The sequence below is a fragment of the Cucurbita maxima genome, unplaced genomic scaffold (genome assembly GCF_002738345.1).
Source record: "Cucurbita maxima cultivar Rimu unplaced genomic scaffold, Cmax_1.0 Cma_Scf00266, whole genome shotgun sequence".
Lineage (NCBI taxonomy): Eukaryota > Viridiplantae > Streptophyta > Magnoliopsida > Cucurbitales > Cucurbitaceae > Cucurbita > Cucurbita maxima.
In genome coordinates, this window is record NW_019272282.1 from 22,171 (window position 1) to 33,060 (window position 10,890).

A 10,890-nucleotide genomic window follows, 5' to 3' on the forward strand; every position below is an offset into this window, starting at 1 on the left:
GAAGTCTAAAAAGCAGACTAATGTGTCCAGATCATCAGCAGAAGCCGAGTATCGAGTTATGACAAATACTTGTTTAGAGTTAACTTGGTTAAGATACATTCTTCAAGACTTGAATGTAGACTAATGTGTCCAGATCATCAGCAGAAGCCGAGTATCGAGTTATGACAAATACTTGTTTAGAGTTAACTTGGTTAAGATACATTCTTCAAGACTTGAATGTTCCACTGTCCGAACCAGCATTATTATATTGTGATAATCAAGCAGCATTACATATAGCAGCCAATCCAGTTTTTCACGAACGTACGAAACACATTGAAATAGATTGTCATATAGTTCGAGAAAAGTTTAAAGCTCTGGGAAGACAGCAATTTGACCTTTTGAAGGACAAGTTGGGTGTGATCGACATACACTCTTCAACTTGAGGGGGAGTATTAAGAGGATATTTTGGAGATATATTAGTTAGAATATATGTGACAGCAATTTGATCTTTTGAAGGACAAGTTGGGTGTGATCGACATACACTCTTCAACTTGAGGGGGAGTATTAAGAGGATATTTTGGAGATATATTAGTTAGAATATATGTGAGATATTTAGGGAGTTGTTAGTATAAATTTGATTAATCGTGTATTTTATTTATTTACAAGATTTAGTTAGTTATATATTTTTTTTCTATTTTTAGGTATTAGTTGATAGTTTGTATCTATTTCAACGTGGTAAACCTGAATGAAGATCATACACTTTTCCAATTCTATTTTCTATTTCTATTTCTTAACATATTTCTTATTATATCGCGGTTAGCACAATTTTAAATCACGTCTACTAGAGATATGTTTAAAGACTCTTATAAGTTGTACTTCATTCCCCTCTCCAACGAATGCGGGATCGAGGGTGTGCGTTCAGATCCCACTTCTGACAACTCAAATAAAGGTAAAATAAAAATACATTAGCTTATCATTATTGAAATCAATTGAACACATTAGAGATTTAAAATGGCCACGACATGGTTTTCCAAGCTTCTACAAAAGTTAGTATTGTTCAAGTTTACTCTTACGCTCGAATCTCAAGAACACTCTGATTTTTTGTACTACCTAAGTGCATAGCAAATGATGAGTTGTGAGCCTTTGTCAATATCTCGTTCCTTAATTCCCTAACCATTGGAATACATGACCTCCTTAATTCCTTCATTACTGGAATACATTGGCGTCCTTGACATAACTATCCTTCATCTTAGGATTTAGAGAAACTGTCCACTGGGTCCTCAATTCACTGACTCATAATGACCTATATTAAAAAAAATGAGATTCGAAAAGGTAAAAAATGTAAAGGTTGGTGTTAAAAATGTCAAATCGAGCCAAATATATCGTTTTTTAGCCTAGAATTATGAGAAGCTGAGCCGAAGGGGCTGGTGTATGCAGTAGTGACCTTGTTGTTGAGGGATATTCACACATGAGCAGGTCGCGAAGTGGGTCGAGGCACAAGTCTTGAATGTTCATGTGGGCACACAGGTTTGTGTAGTGGATAATTGGTTGGGTCGTGTTCTGCGTATTTTTGGTTTGAATGTGGGTTTTTGGGCCAAGCACAAAGGAACCAGACTATTGGACTAGTTGCTAGTGGGTATCTGATTGCATTGTTGGGCTGAAGCTTTGTATTTTATGTTATTAGATCAAACTAGGTATGGGGTTGCTTGGCTATAATGAGGTTGCAGGTATTCGAGTTTGGGTCCGACTAGGTGGACTTCATCTTATCGACACCTCACCTCGATTAGGGTTTCCTGTGGGTTTTGGGTTGTGAGTTGGATCTCAGGTCGGACTTCGTCTCCCTCACCCCAATTACTAGAGAATTTTTCGGTGACTCTCTCTCTCCTCAGTCACGTCATTTCGACGTCCTTTTTCCTCCTCTTTCCTCCATTTTTGAGTCTCCTTCTCCACCTAATCCCGTTTATGGTGTTTGTTTGGTTCGTAAGGGCCTAAACCATTTTTGAGTCTCCTTCTCCACCTAATCCCGTTTATGGTGTTTGTTTGGTTCGTAAGGGCCTAAACTCTCAAATTTTAGAGGGTTCGAAAATCCTACGTTCTGACTTCCTTACCCAATCTTGAGCCTAAAATTTTATTCAACTTTGCTCCACGACTTCTGTTTGGCCTTAGTCGTTTCGACTAAGGATACCAGTAAAATTTTATTCAACTTTGCTCCACGACTTCTGTTTGGCCTTAGTCGTTTCGACTAAGGATACCAGTTTTTAACCCTGTTTGACATTTTTAGACCCAATCCTACAATTGGTTACTTTCTTGAAGTCTATTTTGATATTTCCAAAAGATTTTGAGATGAGTACGATCATTGTTTCAAATAACTAAAATATTATAAGAAAAATTATAGGTTTACTTACCCATAGTAGCTAAACGTGGTCGTTTGATCTGTGCTAATTCAGTGTGCTAACGAATAGTAGGTTAGCTTTGGTGGGTTTAGTTTTAACTTGGAGGTTAGTGAGAAGGAAAAACATTAAGGATAAGGAGAAGGTGTCCGAAAGAGGAGAGAGTTTTGATACAATTTGGATTCGGAAAAGTAGAATGTCTTCTACTTTAATGGTGAGAATACGACCAGTTCTTGAAAATTGTCACCTCTTCCTTGGTTCTTTTTCTTCTTAATTGTTAGGACGTTTTCTTCATTGTGTGGAATGTGTAATACCTCTTCCTTGGTTCTTTTTCTTCTTAATTGTTAGGACGTTTTCTTCATTGTGTGGAATGTGTAATAAGAGAAAGAACGTTTAAACAAACGATATAATCGGTAGAATTTTTTACTCTTGAAGTGTAAAGTTGTCGAAACGATTCTTTTATTAACTTCTCTGGGTCGTATTAAAAGAAAAATAAATACTACTGTTGATGATCTCATGGATAAACATAGAGACCAAAGATTAAGAGTTATTGGGCTCTCGATCATGGCTACAACAAGCTTGGGTACCATATTTAAGAATGGTAGGATATCAAATCAAAGCAAAGCCCTTATAATGAACTTAATATTGTACGAGCCAATTTGCAACATATGAATGATTAAAATGCTAACTTTTTTTATTGATCACATTGGGTCAAAATTTTAGAGAAAGGTAAGAAAAATGTATTTGATTTTGAATTTTTTTTTTTCAAAAGCTTTGAAAATTTTAATGTGATAGTGAATATAAGTAAAAATGTTGATTAGTTTAATGTGTTAGGTTTTAATTAAAATGCAATCACATACAATCATGGTGCAACCTATCTTTTCATAAGACATCATGACTTTATTCTCTACTTCAAGTTCGAGTAAAGTTTGATGTGTAGTACTTCTCTATTCATACCACATATACATACATGGACCCACTAAGTGAGCTCATATACATACCACTGGGTCTGACTGTAGGTTAGTGTACACCCACATTGTCGGAAGCCACAAAGGAAAATGAGCATGCATAATATCATCGTGTACAAAATAAGGAAGTGTACACATGTGTACTAATCATAACAACTAAGTATCTCGATACATGTGACATGCAAAATGCATGAGGTCTCACAGTTTCGAATTATGATATATAATTATGATGCAAATCATACATCCGTTCTTTTTATGACATAGTGTTCCTATGAGACATGCATACGTATACGGAACATATCTTTTATAGTTAATCTACATGGCTTGTCAATGTCTCATAGGCATAGTGTGAACATGTTAACATAATATGCATGGTGTAATATATAGAGGTTTATGCATTATATATCATCCATATCATAACGTAGATTCACAGCAAAGTATAATTCACATCATAATATAAAGTGTCACATAGAACAACACATATTAACAAGGGCTACAAGACACTTGTCATTCATACAACATAAAAGTAATCCAACATGGCCCATAAGCATCAATAGTTCTAATTTTGTGTACAAGATGTGTGACTAAACTGAAACTATCAAACTAAAACTTACATTCCATTATATAATAACATATGTGCAAAATATGATATTATCAACTTACAAACTAATTAATTTAGTGGTTCTAAGATTCTAACAAACTCGTAGCATTCCACATTCCTAGATGTCCAAAGTTCATGTTTATCTTCTCTTATTAATTCTCTTTTTCTATTCAAGGTACATATGTGCAAAATATGTTATTATCAACTTACAAACTAATTAATTTAGTGCTCTAAGATTCTAATAAACTCGTAACATTCCACATTCCTAGAGAAGTGGACACCATAAATTCCTAATGGTCCTAACATTATTAGAGGAATGATCATCCTAAAGAAATGTTAGCCATTTCAACCCTAGAGAAAAGGTCTAGTATAACAATCTTTAACAAGCTGATACGCGTTCCCACTATTCCGAGCTGCTAAAGCAATTATCATTCGAATACTATCCCACCTAGCCACAGGTGCAAATGCCTTGGAATAGTCTATACCATGTTGTCGTGCATAACTTTTTGCTACAAGCGTAGCCTTATACTGTCAACTTCCCCATTTTCGTTGAGTTTGATTTTGAAAACCCACTTTACTCCAATCTTCTTCATTCCTCTAGGAAAATCTGTCAACTCCAAAGTCTCATTTCGTTCGATGGCTTATATCTCCAAGTCCATTGTAGCTCACCATTTTGAACTTTGAACAGCTTCTTCAAAGGTAGTCGAATCTGTAGTTGAGGTTAATAGAACTAAATTGTTGTGCTCAGCTTCTTCAAAAAATTCTCCCTTGCTCACATAATCTCCATCCATAATGGTGCTCTTCTATTCCTCACTTCGGGTGTGCTTTCTTCAGATGTTGAAAAATTTGATTTAGATGGCTCATTCGAAAATATATTAGCTTCCCCTTCTTCTTCGTCTACTATCACCTCCTCTTAAGATTCTTCCTCACTTTGGATTGCTTCCTTCTATATTACTATCTTTCCATTCGTGGGTATCAAGTCTAACTTCTTCGTTATTTTTACCCCAATTCCAACATTTGTTTTCTTCAAAAATCACCTCTCTACTTGCAATTATATTCCTGGCCATAAATTTACTAATGAGAGAGACTGCATACATTAAATCCAACCTTGTTGCAATTAAATACATTAAATTCATCCTTTGTTAGTCTAACCGAAGGAACAACATGGTTTTTCAAACTATTAGTCCAAAACTTCTTTTGCATACTATCTCTAACTAATATAAATGTCTTCAAGATTTTGTAAAATTCTACCGCTCGAAAATATTTCATTTTTTCCCTAATCTGTCATTTCAAATTGAAATTTCATAAAATTCTTGAACTTAACAAACATGCTCTCATCATTACTAGTAAAAACTAGATCGTCAACATATAGTCTAACAATTAAAATTTTACCTCTATCTCCTGTTTGTATGAATAAAGTAAGGTCACAGTTGCACCTCTCAAATCCTTCTTTGATAAAGTGTTCTTAAAGTCGACTAAATCATGCACGTAGGGCTTTTTTAAGACCATATAATGTCTTCATTAATTTGTATACCTTGTATTCTTGACATTTTTTCTCATAACCTTGTGGTTGCTCGAAAGATGGCTTCTTTTAACTCTCCATAAAAGAAAGCCCTTTTCACGTCAAGCTGATACGCGTTCCCACTATTCCGGGCTGCTAAAGCAATTATCATTCGAATACTATCCCACCTAGCCACAGTGCACATGCCTTGGAATAGTCTATACCATGTTGTCGTGCATAACTTTATGCTACAAACGTAGCCTTATACTGTCAACTTCCTCATTTTCGTTGAGTTTGATTTTGAAAACCCACTTTACTCCAATCTTCTTGCAATTATTTTCTTGGACACTAGATCATAGAGTCTATATGTTTGAGACTCTTCACTCATCCCTAGTAACACACACTGAAATTTTTTTATCATCTAACTTCTTTTTCTTATCGTCTGATACATGAACGGGGTCAATGTATCCAAAAACTCAAAAATAATTAGTATTAGGTTTTGCGCCACTCCAAGCCTCCTCTGAAGTCATATTTTTCACTACCACTTTAAGACTTCTATTGAGCACGTGCAATGTCCAGTTTACTGCTTCTGGCCACAAATTCTTTGGAACTTTTTCTCTGATAATATACTTCTAATCATGTTCATGATTGTTCTATTCTTGCGCTCTGCTAGACTCGCTATACTATTTTATTGGTGAGTGTAGCTGCAGTTTTCTACTGATACCATTAATTTTGCAAAAACTATTGAACTCGTGAGAGGTGTACTCTCCATCCCTATCTATGGGTAGACAACGAACAAAATCTCCAATCTCTTTATCAACAAGATTTTTTTCAGCAAGAAAATATATTCACACATTGCGACGGTAATCATCAATAAAACTTATAAAATACCTCTTATTACTGTTGGAAATAGTTTTGATGGATTCACAGACGTCTGCATGTATCAGTTACAGCCTTTGTCTTGTTCTCCATAAACTTCTCTTTGGAAATGCATCCCTATGTTGCTTTCCCACCATGCAATCAATGCATATTTTAGACGATGTTTTCAACTGGGGTAACTCTGTTAGATAAAACCTCAGTTTTTTATAGTTTTTCCTTATTCACACGATTTCAGAAAATCTCCGTTTGACCATTTGACAAATCACGTCGAATGGATCACCAAAATTTTAGACGGAAATTTTGTAGGGAGTGGCACAGATTTAGTTGGCCAATCTCCAGCCATATTTAGAATATTTTATATTTTAAATAGGAGATTTGTTGCGAATAAACAACAACTTGATTTTGAACGCAGTCAGAATTTAGTTATCCTCTCTCTCCTTTTTTTACGCATTTTTCTTCCAACCAATTTCCTCTCGCCGAACAATCCATCAAACTCTCTAACCATTTGTTTATGTTGCAATGTTCTCAAACCTTTGAAACATAGATGCCCATATCTGCGGTGCCAAATATGAATGTTGTCTTCTATAATTGTTTGGAAGCAAGTGGCGGTTTGCCGCATGAGTCTTGCAAGTAATATGAACATTTTATTTGCAGACATTGTTGTGTGCAGAATAAGTCCCTTATTGGGAAGATAGATTTTGCATCTCCATGCTGTATCAAAATAGATACCCCTATTTGTTGCAATTATCCAAGACTTAATAGATTGTTTTTAAACTTGGGTATATAAAAACCATCAGTGATTACCTTAACGCCAACAACTTGCAATCTAATGTTATCTTTTCCTAACACTGCCATCTTGAAATTATTTCAAGCTTAACAGATTGTCGGAACTCCTTGTCAAAATCTGAGAACCATTCCTTGTTTGAACACATATGATTGCTACACCTCGAATCAAGGAACCAAACATCTTCCCTCCTAAATTGATTGAGCTCAACATAGGATATCAGCAACATTTCTCTTCATCCCCAAGTTCATTATAATTGGCTTCTTTTTCCAATTGAGAACACTCATATCTAAAGTGTTCTAACTGATGACATTTATAACACTCAACTGTACTTTTGTTGAATGAATGTCTACATCTTCCTCTTCCTCTACCTCTTCCTTGAAAAGCTTCGCGAGCTCGATCACCTCCTCTTACATCGAATCTATAATCGTATGTCACCTTTAGTTCTTGTTCATCACTTACTCATTCATCGATTGTTAAAGTGTCTAAGTTATTAGACTCTCCAATAAAACATATAACATAGTCAAATCTTGAGGTGATTGATCTTAAGATTTTTTTAATAATCACTATTTGTTTCATGTTTCGCTATGAATTTTCATCTTGTTTACAATGGTGAGACTTCAAGCAAAATATGCACAAACACTCCCACCTTCTTTCATCTGTAAGACTTCAAACTTTTTCGTAAGAGCTTAGAGTTGTGCTCTTTTGACTCTTGTGGAACCCTGATACTTCTACTTCATAGAGTCCCAAATTTGTTTTGCAGCATCTCTATTAAGATCGTTCCCATAGTAGTTCGATCAATGGCTTAGAACAAAATAATTCTTGACCTTCAAGTCTTTCAACTCAGGGTATGCAATTGTGTTTGTTGTGCTTCGATAATCTCTTCTCCTTTGGCTACGACAGGGATTCCGGTCTCCACCAAGGACCAGTATTCCTTTCAACGAAGAAAGTTTTCATAAGCATAGACCAATGATCATAGTGGCCATCAAACTTAGGAATTGTTGGTAAAACGAAATTGGTTTCAGCTGCCATATTTTGAATATCTTTCAACTCACTATTCAAGAAAAAAGGCTGCAGTTTCTTTTTCTCACAATTTGGCCTTGCATTGTAGCTCTGATACCAAATGTTGTATACACACAAACTAAAACTCTGAAATCAATTGTGTTATCAAACAAATCAACTTGGTCGACTTTTATAGGCTTACAAACTAACAAATTTAGGAAGAATAAAATTAGCAACTCAAAAAATAAGAAATTCAAACCCCCACTAATAAATTAATTTAGTTGTCCTCACATTCCTACAAATGTACATCCTAATTAAATGGTAGCTATTTCAACCCTAAAGAAAAGGTCTAGTATGACCATTTTTAATAATCTATGTCTTGACAATCTATATTTTATTTACATGTCCTTAGAATGCGAGTTGAGATTCTCAACCTAACTCACATTGGAGAATAACTTTCGTTGTTTTTTCTTTTCTCACTATTAACTTTGTATTTATTAGAGATTGTATTAACAAGTTGAGAACGACCCCACTAAGTAACTGTTTGGATCTAAATAGTCATTGATATATTAATAAGTAGCACATGGATTTCATTATTGTCTTCTTTTTTTAAAAAATAGGGTAAACACAAATAATTTGATTTTTTTACTTCCATAATGTCACCTAGAATATTCAAATAAACTGTTAAAAAATATGGATGGGGAAAAACTTATTAAATAAGTATCTTTTTCTAAAGTTAAATTTATTTCGAAATAATCTTTTTGTCAACTTTATTAAAGTGGATGAAAATGAGTGAAGAAGAATGGTTGAATAATTGTACAAATGTTCTAATAAATTAATTGATTTTATTGGGCTGAAACCCTATCAAATACAAAACAAAAAACAAGGACACAAATCATTTTCAAAATTTAGAGATCTATAAGAAACAAATAAGATACTATTATTCTTTTTAAAGTTCATAGATTTATGACGAACAAATCTTGAAAAATTTGTGGTCCCATGGTCTAGTGGTTAGGACATTGGACTTTGAATCCAGTAACCCGAGTTCAAATCTCGGTGGGACCTTTGCTATATTTCTCTACTCAAAAGTAAAAGTCACATGCATAATAGATATAAAATTAAAACTTTGATACTAGATATAAAACTCAACTTTACATCTATTAAAGAAATTGATTTTAATGGGTTAGAAACTCTATTAGATATATATAAAGTAATTAACTTGACATATTATATATGGTTTAGAGATGATATAAAGTTGAAAGTGTATAAAAATATTATCTATTTTTTCAATTTTAGAAATTTATAAGACACAAATTTTATGAAGATGTATGGTCCCATGGTCTTTCGATACAAAAATGAATTTGATCCTTATTAAAAAAAGCTGAATTTTGTTTCCTTAGGTAACCTTATCTATGACGTATTAACTCCCAATTTCTTCATTAAAAGCCCTCAACTTAATCTTCTAAAGCTAAAGAAAGGCTCAATTTTGAAGAAAATGGATTGTAAGTAAGACTTTGATCCTTACTCCCAAATTTTAAACGAAAATAATTTTCTTCAATTGGACTTACTAAGTCTTGTTTGAAGGTGTTAATATAACACATGCGGAAGCAATTTGGATCTTAGGCACTTTTAGAACATCAATTATAGTAAATAACTAGCATCTTCATAAGTATTAAAACTTAATGAGTTTGAATACTAACTTTTTGTAGTTCAAATTTCTTTTTCCTCACGAATAGGTTTCGAACCACCACTAGTGTCTTCTCCACTATCCTCCAGCCTTAGAACGGGATTGTGAAATTCGGTGAGTGACTTAAACTTGGGAGGGATTTTGTATATATGAAGAGAGTGTTTGTGAGAGGTTTTTCTCATGGTTTTTCACCAACAAGAAGATCTTTCATGTATTATGATCCCTCTATTTATAGAGTCATGTTTGCATGTTCATGCAAATTTGAGATCACCAAATTTTGATACTCAAAATTCCACTCAAATGTTTGGGATTTTGTGGCAAGCATGCATGCTTGAGTTAACCAAATTTTTACACTCAAAATTCCACTCAAATTTGTGGGGTTTATTTGGCAAGCATGTAAGTTTGGTTAAACCAAATTTTGACACCTCAAAATTCCACTAACATGGATTTTTCCAATCCCAAAGTAATATTAAATTTGAATGATTAAACTATTTAATGAATATTTAATATTAATTCAAATGTCAATCCCAATTAATTTTCACACATATTTGATTAAGATATTTAAATCTTATTTAAATATCTCAGATTCTCTCTTTTTATTTAATTCGTAAATAAATAAAAAAGCAGTTAAATATATCGTATATATGTAGCGCATTCTCCCTAATTTGAATTCGAACACTTCGAACTCACTCGTCACACCGTTCTATAGTTTAGTCCGATATGAGCTAGCAAAGGGATCTAATGGACCTATAGATCATGGGCATCAATGATCCAAGATTAACTTGTTAAACTCATTAACCTTGTTAACCAACATTCGTTAACTACTAAGACATTTCACTATAGCCTAGTAGTTGCACTCCCCTCACTATAGATATATTTCTGTCCATTTGATATAACCATTATTAGTAAGTCCATCCTTCACAGGTTGTTCGTAATTAGAGCTGGGTCAATTTACCGTTTTACCCCTGAAGTTACTTCTTGTTTCTTATGTCTCATTGATCCTCTAATGAACAATTGGTTTGTGGTCCAACCAGTAAACTGGATCCCTCTCAGTCCAATGAGAGGGTGGGGTCCCTTGTTCAAGACCTGGAGTTAGTAC

At 34.0% G+C, this 10,890-nt stretch overlaps 1 non-coding gene across 1 annotated transcript; it reads left to right on the forward strand.

Moving 5' to 3' along the window:
• The first annotated feature begins 9,097 nt into the window (after nt 1-9,097).
• TRNAQ-UUG lies at nt 9,098-9,169 on the forward strand. Its single transcript has one exon. It is a non-coding gene; the product is annotated as a tRNA-Gln (tRNA).
• The last annotated feature ends 1,721 nt before the right edge of the window (nt 9,170-10,890 follow it).